General features: G+C 44.8%; 1 protein-coding gene across 1 annotated transcript in view; it reads right to left on the bottom strand.

The window, feature by feature from the left end:
• SCRG1 (stimulator of chondrogenesis 1) overlaps window positions 1-25,775 on the bottom strand; it is an 83,821-nt gene extending 58,046 nt beyond the window's left edge. The window contains exon 1 of the mRNA XM_073656268.1: window positions 25,656-25,775. The gene's annotated coding sequence lies outside the window, so the exon portion shown is untranslated. The remainder of the gene's footprint in view (window positions 1-25,655) is intronic.
• Window positions 25,776-26,013: the final 238 nt, after the last annotated feature.

Raw genomic sequence — 26,013 nt, 5'->3', positions numbered from 1 at the left:
GTCACTGCTGTCAACAATGTTGTCAGAGGTATTACGCCACTTTTACGAACTCACAATAAAACATGCAAAAACGAAACCAAAATGGATTTTCCTGGGAAATATGTTAAGGAACATCCTTTCCATGGTAATGATAAGGCAAAATAAATAAATAAAAATAAAAATGCTCCTCCACACCTTGGGCTTTGTTCACACTTAGCGTTTTTGATGCGTTTTTGCACTTTTGCATTGCTTTCAACCAAGACAAATGCATTCACTGGGAAATGTAATTTTAACATTTTACAACCTTATCTGGCTATGTGGTGTGTGACACATCATCAGACACATGCATACAGTACTGAAAAGACATGGGAACAGCATGGGGAAGACCCCTGGAAGTATCTCTGACTCCCACGTGACTGCCTAAAAGTGTGCCCATCATAAGTGATCCTTGGCGCATGCGAAGATGCCTCCCACCATGCACCTGTCGTTACAGACTTGCAACAATCACCGTCCACGTCCTTGTCCCAGCTCAGCGTTCAGTTGACCCTACCCCATTCCTTGGAATGCAAGCACAAGTATGCAGCCACCCACCCACCCACAGGCCGCAATACTAAATTGCCAGATTTTTGGGCAGCTGCTTGCAAATGAAATGTGGCCTTTTAGGCTCGTGGAGGCGGAAGCTTCCACAACCTCATGGCGGCGGTGGCCGGGTGTCCATACTCAGTCCCCAGCCGCCACTATTTCTCCTGGTGTCATCTCCGCCTTCCACAAGTACGGGTCCCACAACATTTCCCGTGCCCTCCCCAGTGGACTTAAGTGGGAAGGACCGCCTAACTCCTCCGGTGAGCCCTGGCTTCTCCTTCAGGAGAATTCATAGTGCCGAGGTGAGGCCATGATGATGATAGAGATCACCATTTGCTTAGTTTTATGTTACTTGGAATGCAAGCGCAAGTATGCAGCCATCCACCCACCCACCCACAGGCCGCAATAGTAAACTGCTAGTTTTCTGGGCAGCTGCTTGCACTTGAAATGTGGCCTTTTAGGCTCATGGAGGCGGAAGCTGTCCACAACTTCATGGCGGCGGCGGCCGGGTGTCCATACTCAGTCCCCAGCCGTCACTATTTCTCCCGGTGTCGTCTTCACCTTCCACAAGCACGGGTCCCACAACATTTCCCGTGCTTGTGGAAATGTGGCCGGAGATGGTACGGAGCCAGTCCACATTAAAAATGTAGTCATAGAGTGTCCGGGAACATTCCCGCACACTTTTCTTAGCCAGGGCTGCTTCTCGACAGGGTTGGACGAGCCAACCAGAGAATCCTTGGGTGGGCCCTGGCTTCTCCATCAGGAGAGTTCATGATAGGCACAAACTTTGCAGCTGCTATGAGGCTCTTGAAGAAAGGTGGGCTCTCAGAATCAAATCCTCTGGTGGGCCCAGTGTTTTTCAGTCTGATATTGCTTCTCAGTGAGAGTTGTATTTCACCACAGCCATATTCTTTAGCTCGGTGAAAGGACTGGCATAGAGGGAAACTGTATCTACTCTGGGTGTCATTTCTCCCAGGAAGTCCTCTAATGCAGCTTGTTGCATAAGCAATGGCAGCCCGTCCAACATCAGCTCACACTTGTTGGTGGTGCTTCAACACACAAACATCTTTCTTGGCGCCTTTAATTTCATGACTACAAAGTTGGACAATGGCCTGATCTGCAATGCGGTTTGACAAATAACATGCATAAGCATGTCCAATCCACATTAAAAAAGCAGCCATAAAGTGTCCGGGAACCTTCCCACACACTTTTCTTAGCCAGGGCTGCTTCTCGGCAGGGTTGGACGGGCCCACCAGAGAACCAGAGACTCCTCCGGTGGGTCTTGGCTTCTCCATCGGGAGAGTTCATAGTGCCGAGGTGAGGCCATGATGATGATAGAGGACACAATCTGCTTAGTCTTCTGTTACTTGGAATGCAAGCGCAAGTATGCAGCCAGCCACTCACCAACCCACTCACAGGCCGCAATAGTAAACTGCTAGATTTCTGAGCAGCAGCTTGCACTTGAAATGTGGCCTTTTAGACTCATGGAGGCGGAAGCTGTCCACAACCTCATGGCGGCGGCAGCCGTGTGTCCTTGCTCGGTCCCCAGCCGCCACTATTTCTTCCGGTGTTGTCTCCGCCTTTCACAAGCGCGGGACCCACAACACTTAGTGGAAAGGACCACCTAACCACAAACACGTGGACAAGTGAATGTGGCCAGGGACTCTTGAGCGGGGGAGAAAGCTGAGCCCTTGGAATCAAATCCTCTGGTGGGCCCAATGTTTTTCAGTCTGAAACTGCTTCTCAATGGGAGTTGTATTTCACCACAGCCATATTCTTTAGCTCGGTGAAAGGACTGGAACCTTGCCCACAGCTACGTCCTCGGCCTCTGCATGCACCATCATGTCCACTTCCCCATCCCTTACACGCACCTTGCCCATTTTAAATGGAGAACAATATTTTCCACATTCACGAGAAATGACTGATTTTGGAACGCAGTTATATGTGATACGTCTGACAGAGGACCACGATTTTAGATAGCAGGCCTGTAATTTACTAATATTATTCTACACAGAGACCTAGTGTGAATAGCTTCACCGACACACTGCAATGGAATGAAAATGGAAGAAATGTATGATTTTTGAACAGTCTTATAGGTGATATGTCTGACAGAGAATCACGGTTTTAAATAGTAGGCCTGTAATTTACTAATATTATTCTACAGAGAGACCCAATGTGAATTGCTTCACCGACACACTGCAACAGAATGGAAAAGGAGGCCAATATTTTCCACGTTCAGTTCAAATTTCTGGATTTTTATCGCTGAAATATGGAACAGATCTGGCTTTATTCTGCAGTGAGAACAAGCAAATGGAGCAGAAAAATGGTGTGCTCTGGATTGCTTTTTAAGCAAATAACCAGGATTAAGATGAAAAAATGTTTTTCCCTGGCCCCTTATATCTGGGGCTTTGTCTACAAATATCTGTAATCATTACAGCAGCAGCAGACAGGACGTTCAATGGACCCTCTTGTGCTGTATCATGCACTGCGGTCTGCCACATACTCTGCCTACCTGCCTAGTACTAATTATATGCAGCTGGATTAGACCTTAGAAGGACTGTTAGTTCAGATGGGTATATATACACTACTCAAAAAAATAAAGGGAACACTTAAACAACAGAATATAACTCCAAGTGAATCAAACTTCTGTGAAATCAAACTGTCCACTTAGGAAGCAACACTAATTGACAATCAATTTCACATGCTGTTGTGCAAATGGAATAGACAATAGATGGAAATTATTGCCAATTATCAAGACACACTCAATAAAGGAGTGGTTCTGCAGGTGGGGACCACAGACTACATCGCAGTACCAATGCTTTCTGGCTGATGTTTTGGTCACTTTTGAATGTTGGTTGTGCTTTCACACTCGTGGTAGCATGAGACGGACTCTACAACCCAAAGAAGTTGCTCAGGTAGTGCAGCTCATCCAGGATGGCACATCAATGCGAGCTGTGGCAAGAAGGTTTGCTGTGTCTGTCAGCGTAGTGTCCAGAGGCTGGAGGCGCTACTAGGAGACAAGCCAGTACACCAGGAGATGTGGAGGGGGCAGTAGGAGAGCAGCAACCCAGCAGCAGGACAGCTACCTCCGCCTTTGAGCAAGGAGGAACAGGAGGAGCTCTGCCAGAGCACTGCCAGAGCCCTGCAAAATGACCTCCAGCAGGCCACAAATTTGCATGTGTCTGCACAAATGGTTAGAAACTGACTCCATGAGGGTGGTATGAAGGCCCGACGTCCATAGATGGGGGTTGTGCTCACAGCCCAACACCGTGCAGGACGCTTGGCATTTGCCACAGAACACCAGGATTGGCAAAGTCGCTACTGGCGCCCTGTGCTCTTCACAGATGAAAGCAGGTTAATATTGAGCACATGTGGCAGACGTGACAGAGTCTGGAGATTCCGTGGAGAGAGATCTGCTGCCTTCAACATCCTTCAGCATGACCAGTTTGGCAGTGGTTCAGTAATGGTGTGGGGTGGCATTTCTTTGAAGGGCCCCACAGCCCTCCATGTGCTCGCCTGAGGTAGCCTGACTGCATTTAGGCACCGAGATGAGATCCTCAGACCCCTTGTGAGACCATATGCTGGTGCGGTTGGCCCTGGGTTCCCCCTAATGCAGGACAATGCCAGACCTCATGTGGCTGGAGAGTGTCAGCAGTTCCTGCAAGATGAAGGCATTGAAGCTGTGGACTGGCCCGCCCGTTCCCCAGACCTGAATCCGATTGAGCACATCTGGGACATCATGTCTCGCTCCATCCACCAACGTCACGTTGCACCACAGACTGTCCAGGAGTTGGAGGATGCTTTAGTCCAGGTCTGGGAGATGATCCCACAGGAGACCATCCACAACCTCATCAGGAGCATGCCCAGGCGTTGTAGGGAGGTCATACAGGCACGTGGAGGCCACACACAATACTAAGCCTCATTTTGACTTGTTTTAAGGACATTACATCAAAGTTGGATCAGCCTGTAGTGTGTTTTTCCACTTTTATTTTGGGGGTGACTCCAAATCCAGGCCTCCATTGGTTAATAAATTTGATTTCCATTGATGATTTTTGTGTAATTTTGTTGTCAGCACATTCAACTTTGTACAGAACAAAGTATTCAATGAGAATATTTCATTCATTCAGATCTAGGATGTGTTATTTGAGTGTTCCCTTTATTTTTTTGAGCACTGTATATATGTTGTGGAATACCTATACTAACAGGACGTTCAATGGACCTTCTTGTGCTGTATAATGCGCTGCAGTCTGCCACATCCCCTGCCTGCCTGCCTAACTCCTGCTATCACCACTGAATATATGCAGCTGGATTAGTCCTCAGACGGACTGTTAGTTCAGAAGGATATAGATATATGTTGTGGAATACCTATACTAACTATAAACAAGCAAATCTCTCCCTGATGCAGCACCAGCTCTCCCTACTCTGCCTGGTTCCAAAGTAGACTGTGACGAGCATGGCGGCGCCAGGTCTTATATACACCTGATGATGCTGTGCGGCCAGCCAATCACTGTAATGCCCACAACCAACATGGCTACGGCATTACAGTGCATGGTTGGCAGTCCCTACATGTTCATTGGCTCTCTAAAGAGCGCCAAACATGCAGGGAGGGGACCTGAGTTCCCGCCCGAGCAACTCGGAAATACTCGCTGAGGTTTTCGAGCATAGTGATGCTCGGGCATGTACCCAGCAGTGGCGAGCACGTTCGCTCATCACTAGAGATGTACGCAAGATTGAAAAGTAAGGTTCAAAGTGGCAGCTTTGCAGATGACATGCACACAGACCCCTATGAACCTTACCTATAGGAACTGTGCCGCTAAGCAATTAACCGGAATATACTGTAGCTATGCTGAAGCTTCTTTGCAGCGCTGAGGTGGCAGTGGCCCTTCAGCCCCTTTCTCCTAGGGACTAGTGGGTGTCCCAGCAGCACGACTCCATTAATTATATGGTATAGTAAATAGTAGGCCTGTAATTTACTAATATTATTCTACACGGAGACCTAGTGTGAATAGCTTCACCAACACACTGCAATGGAATGAAAATGAAAGAAATGTATGATTTTTGAACAGTGTTGTAGGTGATATGTGTGACAAAGAACCACAATTTTAAATAGTAGGCCTGTAATTTACTAATATTATTCTACACGTAGACCTAGTGTGAATAGCTTCACTGACACACTGCAATGCAATGAAAATGGAAGAAATGTATGATTTTTGAATAGTCTTATAGGTGATATGTCTGACAGAGAACCACGGTTTTAAATAGTAGGCCTGTAATTTACTAATATTATTCTACACGGAGACCTAGTATGAATAGCTTCACCGACACACTGCAACAGAATGAAAATGGAAGAAATATATGGTTTTTGATCAGTCTTATAGGTGATATGTCTGACAGAGAACCACAGTTTTAAATAGTAGGCCTGTTATTTACTAATATTATTCTATACGGAGACCTAGTGTGAATAGCTTCACCGACACACTGCAACGGAATGAAAATGGAAGAAATGTATGATTTTGAACAGTCTTATAGGTGATATGTCTGACAGAGAACCACGGTTTTAAATAGTAGGCCTGTAATTTAGTAATATTATTCTACACAGAGACCTAATGTGAATTGCTTCACCGACACACTGCAACAGAGTGGAAAAGGAGGCCAATATTTTCCACGTTCAGTTCAAATTTCTGGATTTTTATCGCTGAAATATGGAACAGATCTGGCTTTATTCTGCAGTGAGAGCAAGCAAATGAAGCAGAAAAATGGTGTGCTCTGGATTGCTTTTTAAGCAAATAACCATGATTAAGATGAAAAAACTTTTTTCCCTGGCCCCTTATATCTGGGGCTTTGTCTACAAATGTCTGTAATCATTACAGCAGCAGACAGGACGTTCAATGGACCCTATTGTGCAGTATCATGCACTGCGGTCTGCCACATACTCTGCCTACCTGCCTAGTACTGATTATATGCAGCTGGATTAGTCCTTAGAAGGACTGTTAGTTCAGATGGATATATATACACTTCTCAAAAAAATAAAGGGAACACTTAAACAACAGAATATAACTCCAAGTGAATGAAACTTCTGTGAAATCAAACTGTCCACTTAGGAAGCAACACTAATTGACAATCAATTTCACATGCTGTTGTGCAAATGGAATAGACAATAGATGGAAATTATTGCCAATTATCAAGACACACTCAATAAAGGAGTGGTTCTGCAGGTGGGGACCACAGACCACATCGCAGTACCAATGCTTTCTGGCTGATGTTTTGGTCACTTTTGAATGTTGGTTGTGCTTTCACACTCGTGGTAGCATGAGACGGACTCTACAACCCAAAGAAGTTGCTCAGGTAGTACAGCTCATCCAGGATGGCACATCAATGCGAGCTGTGGCAAGAAGGTTTGCTGTGTCTGTCAGCGTAGTGTCCAGAGGCTGGAGGCGCTACTAGGAGACAAGCCAGTACACCCGGAGACGTGAAGGGGGCAGTAGGAGAGCAGCAACCCAGCAGCAGGACCGCTACCTCTGCCTTTGAGCAAGGAGGAACAGGAGGAGCTCTGCCAGAGCACTGCCAGAGCCCTGCAAAATGACCTCCAGCAGACCACAAATGTGCATGTGTCTGCACAAATGGTTAGAAACTGACTCCATGAGGGTGGTATGAGGGCCCGACGTCCAGAGATGGGGGTTGTGCTCACAGCCCAACACCGTGCAGGACGCTTGGCATTTGCCACAGAACACCAGGATTGGCAAAGTCGCCACTGGCGCCCTGTGCTCTTCACAGATGAAGGCAGGTTAATACTGAGCACATGTGGCAGACGTGACAGAGTCTGGAGATGCCGTGGAGAGCGATCTGCTGCCTGCAACATCCTTCAGCATGACCGGTTTGGCAGTGGTTCAGTAATGGTGTGGGGTGGCATTTCTTTGAAGGGCCCCACAGCCCTCCATGTGCTCGCCAGAGGTAGCCTGACTACCATTAGGCACCGAGATGAGATCCTCAGACCACTTGTGAGACCATATGCTGGTGCGGTTGGCCCTGGGTTCCCCCTAATGCAGGACAATGCCAGACCTCATGTGGCTGGAGAGTGTCAGCAGTTCCTGCAAGATGAAGGCATTGAAGCTATAGACTGGCCCGCCCGTTCCCCAGACCTGAATCCGATTGAGCACATCTGGGACATCATGTCTCGCTCCATCCACCAACGTCACGTTGCATTACAGACTGTCCAGGAGTTGGAGGATGCTTTAGTCCAGGTCTGGGAGATGATCCCACAGGAGACCATCCGCAACCTCATCAGGAGCATTGTAGGGAGGTCATACAGGCACGTGGAGGCCACACACAATACTAAGCCTCATTTTGACTTGTTTTAAGGACATTACATCAAAGTTGGATCAGCCTGTAGTGTGTTTTTCCACTTTTATTTTGGGGGTGACTCCAAATCCAGGCCTCCATTGGTTAATAAATTTGATTTCCATTGATGATTTTTGTGTAATTTTGTTGTCAGCACATTCAACTTTGTACAGAACAAAGTATTCAATGAGAATATTTCATTCATTCAGATCTAGGATGTGTTATTTGAGTGTTCCCTTTATTTTTTTGAGCACTTTATATATGTTGTGGAATACCTATACTAACAGGACGTTCAATGGACCTTCTTGTGCTGTATAATGCACTGCAGTCTGCCACATCCCCTGCCTGCCTGCCTAACTCCTGCTATCACCACTGAATATATGCAGCTGGATTAGTCTTCAGACGGACTGTTAGTTCAGAAGGATATAGATATATGTTGTGGAATACCTATACTAACTATAAACAAGCAAATCTCTCCCTGATGCAGCACCAGCTCTCCCTACTCTGCCTGGTTCCAAAGTAGACTGTGACGAGCATGGCAGCGCCAGGTCTTATATACACCTGATGATGCTGTGCGGCCAGCCAATCACTGTAATGCCCTCAACCAACATGGCTACCGCATTACAGTGCATGGTTGGCAATCCCTACATGTTCATTGGCTCTCTAAAGAGCGCCAAGCATGCAGGGAGGGGACCTGAGTTCCCGCCAGAGCAACTCGGAAATACTCGCTGAGGATTTTGAGCATAGTGATGCTCGGGCATGTACCCAGCAGTGGCGAGCACGTTCGCTCATTACTAGAGATGTACGCAAGATTGAAAAGTAAGGTTCAAAGTTGCAGCTATGTACATGACATGCACACAGACCCCTATGACCCTTACCTATAGGAACTGTGCCGCTAAGCAATTAACCGGAATATACTGTAGCTATGCTGAAGCTTCTTTGCAGGGCTGAGGTGGCAGTGGCCCTTCAGCCCCTTTCTCCTAGGGACTAGTGGGTGTCCCAGCAGCACGACTCTATTAATTATATGGTATAGTAAGATCATAGTCTAGTGATATCTTAGCTTAACTTACTTTAATGCAGTGAGGAAACTTCTTAAATACTACACTTATTTTGCTGTAAGTGCGGATTGCCTCGTATCACTGTGTAAAAGGGATCCAAGTAGGGCGTTTACAGTTACAGTAACTGCCACAATTAGCCAATGACATTGATAAGCAATTTCTGATTTAAATTTTAGATAAAAAAATCGCAATGCTTATCTACATGTCTCTGCTTCCTGCAACGAATATGCTAACGTGGTACATGTGAAAAAGCAGGATTGTGTCAGACATAAAATGTTATTTCTTCAGACGTATAATCGCAATAACATGTCCAAAAAAGATTTTCAAAATAATACTGGATGAGTCCTGTCCCTTCCTGTAGAAGCTAAATGTTGTGTAACAGCTCATCCTGACCCTTTGGGCTCGCTCACACGAGCGTATACATCGGACAAGTGCTATCAGAAAGCACTTGGACCAATGTTATTTAATGGGGCAGTGCTAATGTCCGATTTTTTCCACTGTCAGAATCTGTCAGTGAAAAAATTCGTAACATTCTGCGATTTTACTTTGAAATTGGATGTGATTCACCCATTCAAGTCTAAGGGTCCGTGGAAAACATCAGACTGCACTGGGATGGCATTGAATGGGCTTACAAAATGGAAAAGATGGAGAAATTTTGTTCTCCATCTTCTCTTCAAAGTGTAATCCGATTCTCTCATCCGAAAAAATAGGATCACACTATGCTGACACTAGGATCAGAGTTTGATCAGTGTGATTTGCATAATCAGCCCGATTCTCTCGGATAAGATAATCTACAGCCGTCTGAACGTAGCCTTATCCAAAATCTAGCACTTTGCTGCTCCTTTTAACGGTGTTGTACAGGTTTAAGAAAAGTGTGCTGCGCATGCTGTCAAGATTCCACAGTATTCCCGATACTAGTAGACAGGCACGTGAGTATGTGATTTGCATACTTGGGGTCAAGTGCAATCTAGACTCATTAAGCTTAGCTCAACAGGAATTGAGAGAAGCACATTAGTCTAACACAGGGATGCGGAACCTTTTTTCTGTCAGGGGCCATTTAGATATTTAGTCATCACTCGGGGGCCGCACAAAATTATCAACTTGAAATTTATCCTGCTACATTTAGTCAAAAATTTAATTAACTGACCCCTAATGTGATGGCTGGAACTGCTTCTCTTTGGTGCAACATATGATGTTAGGTGTTTATACTAGAAGAATAGAGGGCAGCACCCACAGTTATATAAATATTCAGTATCAACCTGTCACATACCAAAAATGGCTAGGAATAAAGTGAAAGAGAAAAGAGGTTTGCACACCACAGGGATCAGTGTAGATATATAAAATAAATAATTTTATTGAATGTTAACAGACCAACACTGACAAGTTAAAAACACTAAAAAGGCACAAAAAAGGCCCAACGATAGAACAGACAACAGCACAGTGGTGCTGGAGTCTTAAACCATCCGTCTGAGAATTATACATGACCGGGTATGGCCGACTCGGGTGGGTGAGGGATCCCACCTGATCCTCACTAACCCTTCCCAACCCCACCCAAAATAAAACAATGACTCATTTATTCTTTTGGATAATTTGGCCACAGCGGCTATTTATTTAACAATACAACACAATAACCATATAACTTAAAAAAAAAGGAGGGGTTTTTGAAGCTAAAAGATCTGGCACATATTTTTAATTTCCCAACAGGCCATTTTACCCTAAGCCATGAAACCCAGCTCAAGGGCACCATACTACCACAGTACGTGGTATATTTCACACCACCAGCTCCCGGGGTAAAACCCCGTCCAGAGCAAACCAAATGCCAGATCAACCCCTAATGAACTTAATACCATAGGGAATTATCCAATACAATTCCCTCCACCACCAATTAAATACCAACTACAAGAACCCTTCCCGCCACCACGAGCTGCCCTGATACCTCAGGGTCGTGAGTCCCCCAACACCCTAACCGTCCTTTCAATCTCTTCATGAAGAGCGAGTGTCCATAAGTCAATACCTATACACTTCAAATAAACACCATCTCGTAACTAAAAATTCCTTCTCAAGATCATGATGCCTAACGCAAACACCCCCATTCCTTGCCCGATTCAGTTTAACCCTCGCCCACTTAATCCCTTTCACCAATCTTGTCAACCTCCATGTTTTCTTTGGCACGATCTCTAACCAAACCGTTAAAATCCCAAGGTAGGATACCCACAATCTCAACAGATCGAAACTAATATCCCTCATTAGGTCTCTTACCAGCCTAGAACCGAAATAATTTCCGTCTACAATAAAATATCTGATGGCTTATCGAGCCATCTTCTGTAATTCGGGTAACACCCTCCTCCATACCATCCCCCAGACTCCAAGCTACCGAATTACCATTCCATTTCGCCCGAAGCCTAATTGTCTACCGTTTTGTCTGATATCCACTCGAAGAGCCCCACAATGCATGAATGAATGTCCAAAAATCCAAACTAATAACGGAACACCGCCCACAATGAATAACAAGACAAAATGAACACATGTGAAAATAAACAACATGCGCTTGCCAATCCAACCCTCAACACCTTATGTATGACAAAGAACGATTTGATCTCCATCTACTGATCCGTTTAATTTCAAGCCTATACTAGGTGCCTCAGTCGCAGCACTGATCTGAAAAGAATGCGACCCATAAACAGATGGATCCAATCCCACTTCACAAAGAACCTTTTTCAAAACTGCTGTAAACTGGAACCGGGATAGAAATAGGCCATTCTCGTGGAAAAGTAACAGACCAACTCTGCCATTCCAAACTTCCCAAAATTCCAACAAACACCTCCTGGGGCACATCAATGCCCCATTCACTCGACCTAAGACCACCTGTCTCCCCTTCCCCAACTAATCAGTTTTTGATCTCCTGATCTAAAAGTCTATACCGCCAACCCAACAGCTAACATCTTCCACAAATAAACCGTCAGCCCTAACCTTGCTGGGCGCTACAAGTTCCACAAATCTCAATGCCCCAAAATATGCTAATGAAAAGGTCAGTCTGAACAATGCTTTCTCAAAATTTGAACTACATATACACTCAACCGCTTCCCCTAGCCTCTCCAATACACCAAACGTTATAGGCCTATGCTAATCCTTCACCCCATGACCCCGTCTAAAACCTTTTAATGCCTGTCTTACCAAGAACAACTTTGTTACATCAGTAATACCCCTCAACTTAAAACCAAAAGTGAAAATCGCCACAAACTTATTAACTCTTGATACAGACCAACCCACATCCACTACCCTACCTACAAAAAACAAAACCGCCAACCTCCTCGCATCATCCGATACAACATTGCCGCAATAAGACATCAAACTTTCCGAAACTTGCCAACCCACCTCATATGATGCCCAGGTCTGCCGAGAAACTGAATTACAAATCAGACGTCCCTCTCCTCTCGAACCAGATTCCAGAGATGCAAAAGGCAGTCCACACCAAAAACCTCTGCCTCTGGCACCAGCAAACGGAAATGATTCCACTGGAAACGAGATAAGGAATCCACAATAGAGTTTTGAATTCCAGGAACATGCACTGACACTACCCATGCATTCAACTCCAAACAACGCAATACCAATTCCCTATACAATCTAATCACAGGGGGGACAAGGCCGAGAGACTGTTGATAATTGCCACCACACTCATGTTATCACAGTGAAACCTGATCTTCCGATTACGAAAAACATCCCTCCACATTGATACTGCTACTATGGTAAACAACTCCAACAAAACCAAATTCCTTAGATACCCCAGCTCTTTCCAAAAATCTGGCAATTCACCCACACTCCACTGCCCTTTGCATTAAGCTCCATAAACAGCACCGCCAGCCACATCCATGTAGATTTCACAATCAAAACTATCCACCACCGCTTCTTGAATTAATGACCTCCCATTATAATTTTCCAAGAACATTTTCCACACCAACAAATCTTCCTTATGATTCTTGTTCAAGTGAATATAATGATGCAGGGCATGGCCACCCGCCGTGGTTGCAGCTAACCTCCTACAAAATATCCTGCCCATAGGCATAATCCTGCAAGTAAAATTCAACCTCTCCAACAAAGACTGTAGTTCCTTCAACGTCACTTTACGCAATTTTTTCATTCTGTCCACCTCTTGCTTCAACAACCGCAATTTACCATCTGGCAACTGACATTCTGGACTGAATCAATAAGAATGCCCAAAAAACTCAGAACTGTACAAGGGCCTTCAGTTTTCTCCCTCGCTAATGGGACACCAAAACGGTTCGCAACCCATTCCATAGTGGCCAATAAATTCTGACAAACCAAAGACCCAGGAGGGCCGATAAACAAGAAATAGTCCAGGTAATGAATAACAGACTGTGTAGCAGAAACATCTTTAACAACCCATTCTAAAAATGTGCTAAACATCTCAAACAGGGAACAAGAGATCGCACAACCCATGGGTAAACATCTGTCCATGTAATACATTTTCACCCTAAAAACAACCTAACAGCCTGATGCTGTCAGGAGGGTGCACCGGTAACAACCAAAACGCTGATAAGTGTCCGTCTTTGCCAACAAAGAACCAGGTCCACAAAGCCGAACCCACTGCACCGCCACATAAAATGACGTATACTCAACTGAATATAAATCAGAATCTGTCCCATCATCTACTGACAGACCCCTTGGGTATGACAAATAATGAATAAGCCTAAATTTATTAGGCTATTTTTTTGTTACCTCGATGAAATAATCAAATCACTAACCAGGGGAAAGCAAAAAGGTCCCGCCATGCGCCCCAATTCCACTTCCTTACGTAATTTTTCAGCAACCACCGAAGGGTGCTCAAAAGATGACCGTAGGTTTTTCAATGCAAAGGGGACCTGGTGAATCAGAGCCGGAATCCGAAAACCATCAGCAAACCCCTTAAAAATGACCTCCGCTTTTTCCCTATCAGAAAACCTATTTAGAAAGGGGGCCATCGCAAAATGATTCACTGGCGTCGCCCCCTTCACTAACACTGGAACCTCCTTTTCCCTTTCCTTTTTTGAAGCACTTCGCGGCACCATGTGAAGTTCCATTACAGTGTGAACACAACTTGCCTAAACTTGCAGCTGGCCCCATACTTAGACTGCCCATCATTAAACTGCCAGCATGCTCCTGACCTATCCTTAGACCCCTGCGCTCCATGCCTTCTTCCCTCAGAGGCTGACGATTGATTTCCACTGTTTGAGCCCCCAGGAAAGTTATGCCTGTGCCTAGAAGGAGTCATAACCTACAACCACAACCCAATATCCTTTTGATCCCACCGTATGCTTGGCTGGACCGCTTTCCTCTGACGAAATTGCTCGTCATACCTAAGCCACGTGTGCCCTCCATAAGTCCTATGTGCTTCTCTAATGGAATCGTTATAACAAAATAAAGGGGAACAGTTCTCGGGCGCCTTTTCCCTAACCACACTCGCCAAGATCGCAAACGTCTGAACCCAATTGACAAATGTCTGAGGAATCAATCTCCACCTACGCTTCTCTTCCTCCTCCCTTTTACTATCCTCCTTTTTTCATTTATCCAAATTAAAGAAAATATCTCGACATATTCATCGTTCCAAATCTTCTCTTTAACCTCTTTCTTGAAGTGAGCCCTTAATGGCCCCTCAAAACACACATTAATCTCCCCTTTCGCCCTATCGTCTAGTTTAATGGCATCTGTCTTATTCTTATCTATCTGCACAGATACCGACATACCAGCAGCTCCTACTTCGCCACCAACCACAGACCGGGTTAAATCACCGCCTACCTCAGGTACAACTGCTTGACACGGCACCCAACCTCCTGAAGGAGAAGCTCCCAGGCCCCCCGCCGATCTACTACTCAACCTAGATAATAACCGATTAACATTAACCAACAAATCTCTAATCCCTGGTATCTGCGTACTACCATAAGCCCCCTCATTCACACCACCAGAACCACCACGGCTGACCACTCACACTCTGTCCTGAACTAAAACTCACAGGTAACATACAAGACATAGAATCAAACTCATCAGGCTGCACGGATGCTGTGAACCCACCAGCTGCAGATAAAGCATCCCGATAACCATCCTGAGTGCATTGTTCCACGCTGTCATCCGATCCCTCCGACTCTGATCTATGCTCATAGCCCGCGCCCCTGGCCAACATCTCACCAGGGGAGTTCGGAGTGCTTGCAGCCGTCTATGTCCAGGCCCTCAGCCTGTCTCCTGTTTCCCCCGCTGTTGTTCCTCCTGGCCGCAGCTGTAGCTTCCCTGGGTCCTGCAGCATCTGTCCTCAGCTGCTGCCTATGACTTGAAGGTCCCCTATCAGGCCTGTTTCCCCTCCTCTCACTTCCTGCTGCCATACGCAGCAGTCCTCTACTGGTGCCTATTTCTTGAAGGCTCCAAGCCAGGCACGCCCACCGCAGTGCCTGCCACACCCAGAACTTCCGGACGCCGGACACAGCCAGGCTGTGCGGTACTTTCACCGCGCTGCCCGCCACCTCTCACTGCTCCCCTTGCCAGGCGCTGTCCTCTGCTATTAGTCCTGGCAGGCACTCTGACCGGAGCATCGCCAGGTGTGCCTTCCGCCTCCGTTCTCGCCGCTGCTGCTCTGGGAAGAGAAGGCTGCCGGTAAGATTCCTGTCTGTTTGCGGTGGCCTGTCTGCTGTGAAACTTCTGCCCCCACCACCCTCAGGCTCCCGGGAGGGGCTCCTAAGCCTGCGCCTGCAGCAAGGGATTGATTCAGGGCTCAAACGGTCCTGGACCCTCGTTCTCCTGGCTCTCCGTGCCGACCCCTCACGCACCCCTTTATCTCCACCGCTGCCCAGTATGCCGGCAATCGTTGAAGCCATCCTTCCCCTCTTGAACTTGCTGCAGCCCAAAGTTGACCGAAGAGGGCCTCAACATCTGCCATGAGGTAAGATTAGTCTTCTGTGGTTACTCTCCAGTACGAATCTGATCCCAAAATGGCCACCCTTTCCCGCACTTTTTCTTAAATACCCCTTACCTTCCACCCCCAAGTCCACCCCCCTATCCCTAAACCTGAAAGGTAACTTTATTTAAAACCTGGAAAACCCTCCCACCAAACCCATTCATGGGGGGGGCCTCCTCCTACTTATTGCAAATACAGCATAGTATTGTATATTCATTGTTTTCTAGAGATTATAATTCACTTAAACTAGCAGCAAATTTTAAATAAAGTGTTAAAGTGCACTGAAAAATAGTGTAACAATATTCAGATATCTTATCAAATATTAAATCAATTATAACATAGTAACATCGTTTTTAAGGTTGAAGGAAGACTAAGTCCTTCTAGTTCAACCCATAGCCTAAGATGTTGATCCAGAGGAAGGCAAAAAAAACCTCATGTAGCAAACACTAAGCTTGGGGAAAAAATTACTTCCTGACTCCATACGACAATCAGACTAGTTCCCTGGATCAACGCCCTATCAAGGAATCTAGTATATATAACCTGTAATATTATACTTTTCAAGAAAGGCATACATGCCCTTCTTAAATTTTAGTAGTGAATCACTCATTACAACATCATGCGGCAGAGAGTTCCATAGTCTCACTGCTCTTACAGTAAAGAATCCACGTCTATGATTATGATTAAACCTTCTTTCCTCCAGATGTAGAAGATGCCGCCTTGTCAGTGTCTCAGGCCATAGAGTAAAAAGAACAGTAGAAAGGTCTTTGTACAGTCCCCTCATATATTTGTACATAGTAATAAGATCACCCCTAAGCCTTCTTTTTTCCAAACTAAATAACCCCAAGTGTAGTAACCTGTCTTGGTATTGCAGACCCCCCAGTCCTCTAATAACCTTGGTCGCTCTTCTCTGCACCCGCTCTAGTTCAGCTATGTCTTTCTTATACACCGGAGACCAGAACTGTACACAGTATTCTAAGTGTGGTCGCACTAATGACTTGTATAGAGGTAAAATTATGTTCTCCTCATGAGCATCTATGCCTCTTTTAATGCATCCCATTATTTTATTTGCCTTTGCAGCAGCTGCCTGACACTGGCCATCAAATGTGAGCATGTCGTCCACCAATACACCCAGGTCTTTTTCAGTGACAGTTTTGTCCAGTGTTTTACAATTAAGCATATAATTATACATTTTATTTCCTCTGCCGAAGTGCATTACCTTACATTTATCCCCATTAAAGCTCATTTGTCATTTATCAGCCCAAGCTTCTAGTTTACATAGATCCTCCTGTAATATAAAATGATCCTCCTCTGTATTGATAACCCTGCAGAGTTTAGTGTCATCTGCAAATATTGAAATATTACTCTGTATGCCCCCTACAAGGTCATTAATAAATATGTTAAAAAGAAGGGGGCCCAATACTGACCCCTGTGGTACCCCACTGTTAACTGAGACCCAGTCTGAGTGTTTTCCATTAATAACCACCCTTTGTTTCCTATCACTGAGCCAGTTCTTAACCCACTTACATATATTTTCCCCTATCCCCATTGTTCTCATTTTATGTATCAACCTTTTGTGTAGAACCGCATGAAAAGCTTTTGAAAAGTCCATATACACAACATCCACTGCATTTCCTTAGTCAAGTCCGGAACTTACTTCTTCAAAAAAGCTGATCAGATTAGTTTGACAGGAACGGTCCCTCGTAAACCCATGTTGATATTGGGTCATGAGGTTATTCTCCTTCAGATACTCTAGTATAGCATCTCTTAGGAAACCCTCCAGGATTTTACCCACAGTAGAGGTTAAGCTTACCGGCCTATAATTTCCAAGTTCAGTTTTTGTCCCCTTTTTGAATATTGGCACCACATTTGCTATACGCCAGTCCTGTGGTACAGACCCTGTTATTATGGAATCTTTAAAGATTAAAAATAATGGTCTAACTATGACTTTACTTAATTCCTGCAGTACTCGCGGGTGTATCCCATCCGGGCCCGGGGATTTGTCAACTTTAGTGATTTTTAGACGCCGCCGTACTTCCTGCTGGGTTAAGCAAGTGACATTTAATGGAGAATTTTTGTTATCACTGATCATGTTTTCTGTCATGCGAAATATATTAGAATCTGAATGAGTTATTCAGTGTCTAGAGAGAAGCGAATACCACTCTCTAGACTAGGTACACTTAAAAGTAGTATACCTATTAGTATTATACTGCTTGCATAATGGTAGATAAACACTACATAGCACAATTAAGTATTGCTGTATGGCTAAAGGTGGATTACTAAGGTTAAGGCTGCAAAAGATAAACAGGACAGACTAAGATGGAGAAATTATCCACAAAGCCACCACCTCACGGTCTCCTCAAGGGAAAATCACTGCTCCCGTTACATTTATAGAACTCAAGAAGTGAGGTAGGTCTGCAGTATATACATACATCACATAGGAGACACTGAGACTGTTCTATATACATCACATACAAGACTTTGGGGCTGCAGCATATACATCACACAGGATACACTGGGGAACATACATCACAGGAGATGCTGGGGTGTATATATTACAGTAGACTTTGGGGGCATATATATCACAGGAGACTCTGCAGTCATATACATCACAGGAGATGCCGGGGCACATGCATCATATGAGACGCTGGGGGCACATACATCACAGAAGAGTCTGGGGGCATATACACTGACGAGCAAAAGGGTAACAATGTTTTGAACTTTTGAATTTCAGGCTCCATATCTCACCATCCACTACTGCTTTGAATGTGAAGCTGCCTTCATTTTATAGACAATCATCTTAGCTATTTCATACATAAATTTGACTTGCAACTATTTAGCATATGATTAGTTATGCAGATTCTTGTCATGTCATTGCATTGTTACTGTTTTGCTCCTAAAAATCTAAGCAACAAAGTGACTCAGAGCAATAAAGCTAAACTCCTGAAGCTCCTCCTCCACAAAAGGTACCAAACTGTGGGTGGTAACTGTATGCACCGAAAAACGGTGACCTGCCAGTGGATTCTTCGATGATTATTAATGGCAAATTCTGCCAGCGATAAGTAGGATGCCCAATCCTCCTGATTTTCAGAGATGAAACACCGGAGGTAGGTTCTCCAAATTCTGATTGACACGCTCGGTCTGTCCATTCGACTGAGGGTAAAAGGCAGAGGAAAAGGACAGCTGCACCCCCAGTCAAGAACAGAATGTCTTCCAGAACTTGGAAACAAACTGGGTCCCCGGATCTGACACCACATTGGAGGGAAGCCCGTGAAGCTTCACTATCTCATTTATGAACACCTGAGCAAGTGTCTTGGCATTTGGAAGTGCAGGCAATGCGACAAAGTGAACCATTTTACTGAACCTATCTACTACCACCAAAACCACCGTTTTGCCTGCAGAAACCGGTAGGTCAGTAATAAAATCCATGAACAAGTGTGTCCATGGCCTACTAGGGATTGGTAGCGGAAGAATGTCTTCCAGAGCTTGGAAACAAACTGGGTCCCCCGATCTGACATCACATTGGAGGGAAGCCCGTGAAGCTTCACTATCTCATTTATGAACACCCGAACAAGTGTCTTGGCATTTGGAAGTGCAGGCAATGCGACGAAGTGAACCATTTTACTGAACCTATCTACTACCACCAAAATCACCGTTTTGCCTGCAGAAACCGGTAGGTCAGTAATAAAATCCATGGACAAGTGTGTCCATGGCCTACTAGCGATAGGTAGCGGAAGAAGAGCGCCAGACGGACGAGTATGCGAAATCTTAGAACGCACAAAAATACTACAAGCAGCTAAGTGTTCAATCACGTCCCGATGCAACCCCAGCCACGAAAAACGATGAGAGAGGAGGTCCACGGTTGCCTTACCACCTGGATGCCTAGCAAGCACAGAGTTGTGATGGTCCTTAATTACTTTGCGGCACAGATTAGATGGTACAAATAACCTTCCTGAAGGGCAGGAGGCAGGGGCGTCCCCCTGAGCATCCAACACCTCACCCTCCAGTTCAGGATACAGTGCAGAAATGACTACCCCTTTCTGTAATATTGGGGCAGAGTTTTCATGGTCACCACCACCAGGGAAGCTCCGGGACAAAGCATCAGCCTTGACATTTTTGACCCTTGGACGAAAAGTGACAACAAAATTGAACTTAGTAATAAACAGGGAACATCTGGCTTGCCTAGGGTTGTGACGTTTAGTTGACTGGAGATATGACAGGTTCTTATGGTCAGTAATAACAGTAATAGAATGGACAGTCCCCTCCAACCAATGTCGCCATTCTTCGAAAGCCAATATGATCGCCATAAGTTCCCTATTACCCACGTCATAATTTCTCTCAGTAAAAGACAATTTTTTAGAAAAGAAGGCCCATGGACGACATTTACCAGGGGATGGACTCTGAGACAACACAGCCCCAACCACGACATCTGACACATCAACCTCCACAATAAAGGGTTGGGAAACATCGGGTTGACTGAGTATAGGTGCAATAGCAAAATGATTCTTTAAGGAAGAAAAAGCCTGGAAGGAAGCATCCGACCATTTGGAAAAATCAGGCCCCTTGTTAGTCATGTCAGTAAGGTGTTTCACAATTACAGAGTAATTTTGGATGAATTTCCGGTAAAAATTAGTAAAGCCCGGAAAACGTTGTAGAGCCTTCAGGTTCTCGGGATCTTCCGAATCAAGGACTGCACGAATCTTCTCCGGATCCATCCAAAAACCCGAAGATGAGAACAAGTACCCCAAAAACTGTACCTCCTGAACAGCGAAAACACATTTTTCCAGTTTGGCATAAAGTTTGTTATCCTTTAATATCTGGAGCATCTGCTTAACATGCCCCCAATGTGTCTCAAAATCAGGTGAGTAAACCAAAATATCGTCCAGATAGACCACCACAAACCTCCCCACCAAATGATGGAAAATATAATTTATGAAATGCTGGAATACCGCAGGTGCATTGGTCAAACCAAAAGGCATAACCAGACTCTCGAAATGTCCTTCCGGGGTATTGAATGCTGTTTTCCATTTGTCCCCTTCTCTGATTCTAACCAGATTGTAGGCTCCCCTTAAATCAAACTTGGAGAATACCTTAGCTCCTACAACCTGGCTGAACAAATCAAGAATCAGAGGAAGAGGGTATGGATCGCGGATGGTAATTTGATTTAATTACCAGAAATCTAAACAGGGACGTAGACTGCCATCTTTTTTCTTCACAAAGAAGAACCTTGCTGCCACGGGCGAAGATGAGAGTCTGATATGTCCATTCTCCAGACTTTCCGCAATGAAATCCTTCATGGCTTGTTTCTCAGGGCCAGAGAGATTATGCAGTCTGGACTTCGGTAGTTTAGCTCCAGGGGTCAGGTTAATAGGACAGTCATAAGCACGATGAGGAGGCAAATCCTGACACCCCCTCAAAAAAAAAAAAACGTCCTCAAAACCAGACAGAAAAGCAGGTCATATTTCCGTAGAGACAGTAGCAAGAGAAATATCTAAACAGTTCTCATGGCAGTAATCTCCCCATTCAATAATCTCCCCTGCTTGCCAATCCACCAATGGATTATGTTTAACAAGCCAAGGAATACCCAAAACAATCGGTGTGGGAAGATTGTCCAGGACATAGCAAGGGATTATTTTACAATGAGCTGACTCCACCCTCAATTTTACATTATGTACAATCTGAATAAGTACTTTCTGTGCAAGTGGCGCTGAGTTGATGGCCAAGATGGAAATAGGTTTATCTAAAGTACAGCAAGCAAGACCATGAGTTTTCACAAACTCAGCATCAACCATGCTGACTCCGGCTCCACTGTCAACAAACACAGAAATTTTCTCAGTTTTGCTCTCTAGCACCACCTCTGCTGTCAGGACAAAGCGGGAACTGCAGCTTGGCAACAAATGCACTCCTTGTTTATCCAACTCCAGACCACCAAGAGTTAATCGAGTCTCCTTTTGTTTAGGAATTGAAGGACAGATCTGAACAAAATGTCTCTTTTTCCCACAAAAAAAAATACGCCTTTTTTCTTGCAAATCTCCGGGGAGATGTATGATGCAGAGACACCCCCTGACTGCATGGGTTCCTCCACCTCCCCCAGTACTGGTCCACCCCCAGACTGCTCTTCCGGCAGAGGTACACAACTCCGACAAGAAGGCCCGGAGAATGTGGTCTCACCCGTCTATCCCGAAGGCGTCTATCAAGACGTATGGCCAACGACATGGCAGCCTCCAAGGACTGAGGGGTTTCATATACTGCTAAGACATCTTTCAACCTTTCAGTAAGCCCCTCACGAAATTGAATTCTAAGGGCTGAATCATTCCATTTGGAATCCATTGCCCATCTATGGAATTCCGAACTGTACGTCTCCACTGACCGATTCCCCTGCTGAAGGCGATGTAGCCTAGACTCAGCTAAGGCGACTCGGTCAAGGTCATCATAGATGAGGGCCAAAGTCCCGAAAAACCCCTCCACAGACTGGAGACAAACCGAGTAAAGAAAACGCCCATGACTGAGGATCTCCCTGCAGTAGAGAGATCACAATTCCAACCAGTTGCTCCTCATTTCTGGAGGAGTAAGGATGAAGTTTAACATATAGTTTGCAGGCTTCCTTGAATACAAAAAACTTGTCCCTACCTCCTGAAAACCTGTCCGGGAGGGTAACCTTGGGTTCAGGTTGGACAGATCTACCTGCAGAGACCCCCATATTGGCAACCTGTAGCCGCTAATGCTGCTGCTGAACCTCACAGCAGAGGTCACTCACCTCCAGAGACAGCCTGTGCAGCCACTCTGTGAGCTCTGCAACTGAAGCCATACCAATGGAGAAAGGAAAAAAAAAAGTCCACGTCCAAAAACACACAACCAAAGTTTTTTTTTTTTCCTTTTCAAAATGTGCTCGGCTGGTGATAATGTCCCACAAGGTGTGGGAAAAAGTTAGTGCAACACAAAGTGAAGAGGGAAAGGAAGCCCAGACTCTAGGGAAAGGGGGGAGTAGAGACCTCCTAGGTATATCTAGCGTCACGACTAACGTCCCTATATTGGTTCTTCACCAATCGCCGCACGCATAACTCGCCCTGTCTTTCCCTGATGTTTGGCCCTGGCTAGGGAAGGAAGGGGATGAGCTCTAGTCGATCCCCACTGACACTAAAGACAACAAGGAGGAACAGACAAGGGAAAATTGCTTAGGTTTAGACAACTCCAGACAACTGCACACACGTCCTCAACACCAGAGAAGAAGCAGTACTGCTCTTGCTTAAGCCTTCACAAGGAGTAATGAATATTGCCAGTACCTCCCTCTGACACAAATTAGGTGTTTATACACCCAAGGCGGAGTGTTCATTTGCCAGAGGAAGGTAGCCGCTGGGTCCTAGAGACAGCCTCTAAGAAAGTGTCTGCAATGCCAAACGTAGAGATCTCCTGCCACCAACTGCAGGGCAACCGTCTGTCACTTCTGACACACCCGTGACAAGTTCACCCCAAGTATGCAAATCACATATATACGGTCATGTGACCACCCACTCGTACCAGGATTACTGTGGAATCGTGTCAGCATACAACTTTTATTCCAAAGCCTGGACAACCCAGAAATACTGTGAAATTGTGACAGTATGGACACCGCATGCCATCATGATTCAGCTGTCTGCAATCACATACAGTGACTTCAGACTTTTGTCATAAGCCCAGACAACCCCTTTAACAGTGCCATCCTGTGGTTATTCTTAATAATGCATCTGTTTTGCGGCATAGTGTCCCCCCTATCACCACCAAATGCTGTGCCGCAGTAAAGGGCAATGCCTCACAGTTATTAGTACCATACACATAGTGTCCTCAAAGTGCCCCACAGTAAATTGGTTCATACAGGTGTTCCATAATGAATGGACTCATATATCTAGTCCCAGGAGTTCAGCAACACATCTACTCGCTGTCTGCCTCACAGTCATCAGCATTACGCTGCATGGTCTGATGACATCACTTCGTCAAGCCAGCCAGCATGTGCCATTGCAAGCCAACATACAGTATAATTCAGTCTTCTACTTCTAGGCGGCAGAGCGGCGTGGTCTTGAGGCTGATGGGAGTCTGAGCTTCAGTACGACTGGCTGCTGTTACTGGCTACATTATATGTCAGAATTAAATGGCTCCATAGAGGCTCCAGCAGCTGAAAGGAAAATCTGTTTCCTAAGATGCAACAACTGACTCCTATTCACTTCTATTTCTGTGACTGGGATACTAATGGTGATGTCTTAACCTTGTAATTCCCCCTAAATGTACCCCCCTAAAGTAGATGCAAAGCTATGCTGAAATCAATCTGTATTTGCAAGTTTGATGATCTGAGTAGATATGCAATACTCATATCATCGTCATACAAATCAGGTACCTAAAGCTTACAAAAAGGGACAATGCGATAATACCCTAGACATGCTTCTGATATATGAAGATAATGCTGACTATCAAAACCAACTTATAGTGTTAAACAGTGCTCAGATTACAGGAACCACAATGCCGCACTATGCAATACTTCAAGAATAGTGTTACAGTGTCCTAATAATGTCACATGGCACCCACATAAAAGTCCCATACAGTCCTAAAATAACAGTGCCAACTAACCAACTAAGGGAATTTTTGAACACCCACAATAAAGAGGAGATCTCTTACAGAAATGTTGTATTTTGGCTGCTGATGCCCCCTCAATAGGGTCAGCTATAGGCGTAGGTTTTACAAGATTTATGCTTCCTATATTGACAGTTACAATGTTAGTTTCCAATGAAGCCTGTGTACATCATGTATGTTATGGACTTAATCATAAGTGTATTATGGACCTATAAACAAAATGATATTTAAAGGTGGGGACTTAACAGGGTTAGCTATTACTTTTTATTAATGGCTTATCGTTATCATAGGCCATTAATATTTGATCAGTTGGGGTGCGACACCTGGCATCCACACCGATCAGCTGTCAATGGCGGCAGCGGGAAGTACTTGGATGCTGCCAGAACTCAGAAGCTCTGTCATTTCTGTTGTGTCCGCGGCCGGGTACTACAAATCTACCCAAAATTCAAATGAATAGAGGATGGATGTCCACCGCAGCGTAAAGAGCCAAACATGCCGGGCTGAGATCATCCGGACACGGCCTGATACATACCGCTCACTGATTGGGCAGAATGTATCAGCTCAACGGTTCACTTTAAGACCAAGAAAAATAAACCTGACATTAAGTTTCTCTGATCATGAGCAGCAACATCAAAATCTTTTGACTCATAACATTTTGGTAAATAGTATTTTATTTTCAATTTTTTTCAATATGCGGAGACAAGTCAGACTTCATGAAGTCATTCTGGTAGATACTGTTCAATGTTTTCTATAAAGTCAGGTTAAGGTTCAGAGGAGTTGGCAATGGAAAGTGCGTAAGAAAACACCTCCTGCAATACCAATGAAAACTTTTACACATACATTTTTGAATATTACTTATGCTTGTTTTTATTTCAACTGTATTAAATGATGGTAAGCTTTTAACCCCTATGTTGTTCCAGCTCTATTGATTGGTAGCATGTAAAAAGGTAATTGTGGCATAATACTGAACACATTTTAATTCAATGGATATTATTCATAGAAATGGGAACAAGATAGAAAATTATAAAAAAAAATATAATACAAAGCACAACCTAGCTCAGTGGAATTAAATAACACAATGACATCTGCTATATTTGCACAAATCGCTTCCTTTTTTCTGACAAGTCATTGCTAGCACTTATGAATGTAGAAGACCTTACCTGTCCCTTCTGTGAATATTCTGGATGCTTTTTAGACCAGCGCTGCTGTAATGTGTGCAGGATGAGGTACAGCGCTAGTGATGGGGCCAGAGAAACACGCTGGGACGGGGAGTGGGCTGACTTGACTGAGAGCAAGAAGCATAAATGTCGCTTTGTTTAGCTGTGACAACCTCTTACTTCTTGCCAGCATTGGCCAGAGGTAACAGGGAATAACAGATTTTTTCAACCACGTCAAATCCCTAGGACATCCATGATCTTTTTACTTCCAGACCTAAACACAAGACTCCTTTATAACTATTTTTATGAGGGCAATTGATCCACAGGCACTACACAGTACTAGTAGTTTGCTAGTAGTTTA

The sequence above is a fragment of the Phyllobates terribilis genome, unplaced genomic scaffold (genome assembly GCF_046119375.1).
Source record: "Phyllobates terribilis strain yellow unplaced genomic scaffold, ASM4611937v1 Scaffold_1__5_contigs__length_1240528914, whole genome shotgun sequence".
NCBI lineage: Eukaryota > Metazoa > Chordata > Amphibia > Anura > Dendrobatidae > Phyllobates > Phyllobates terribilis.
The sequence above is the reverse complement of the archived record's forward strand: the minus strand, read 5'-3'. Positions and strand labels throughout refer to the sequence as shown.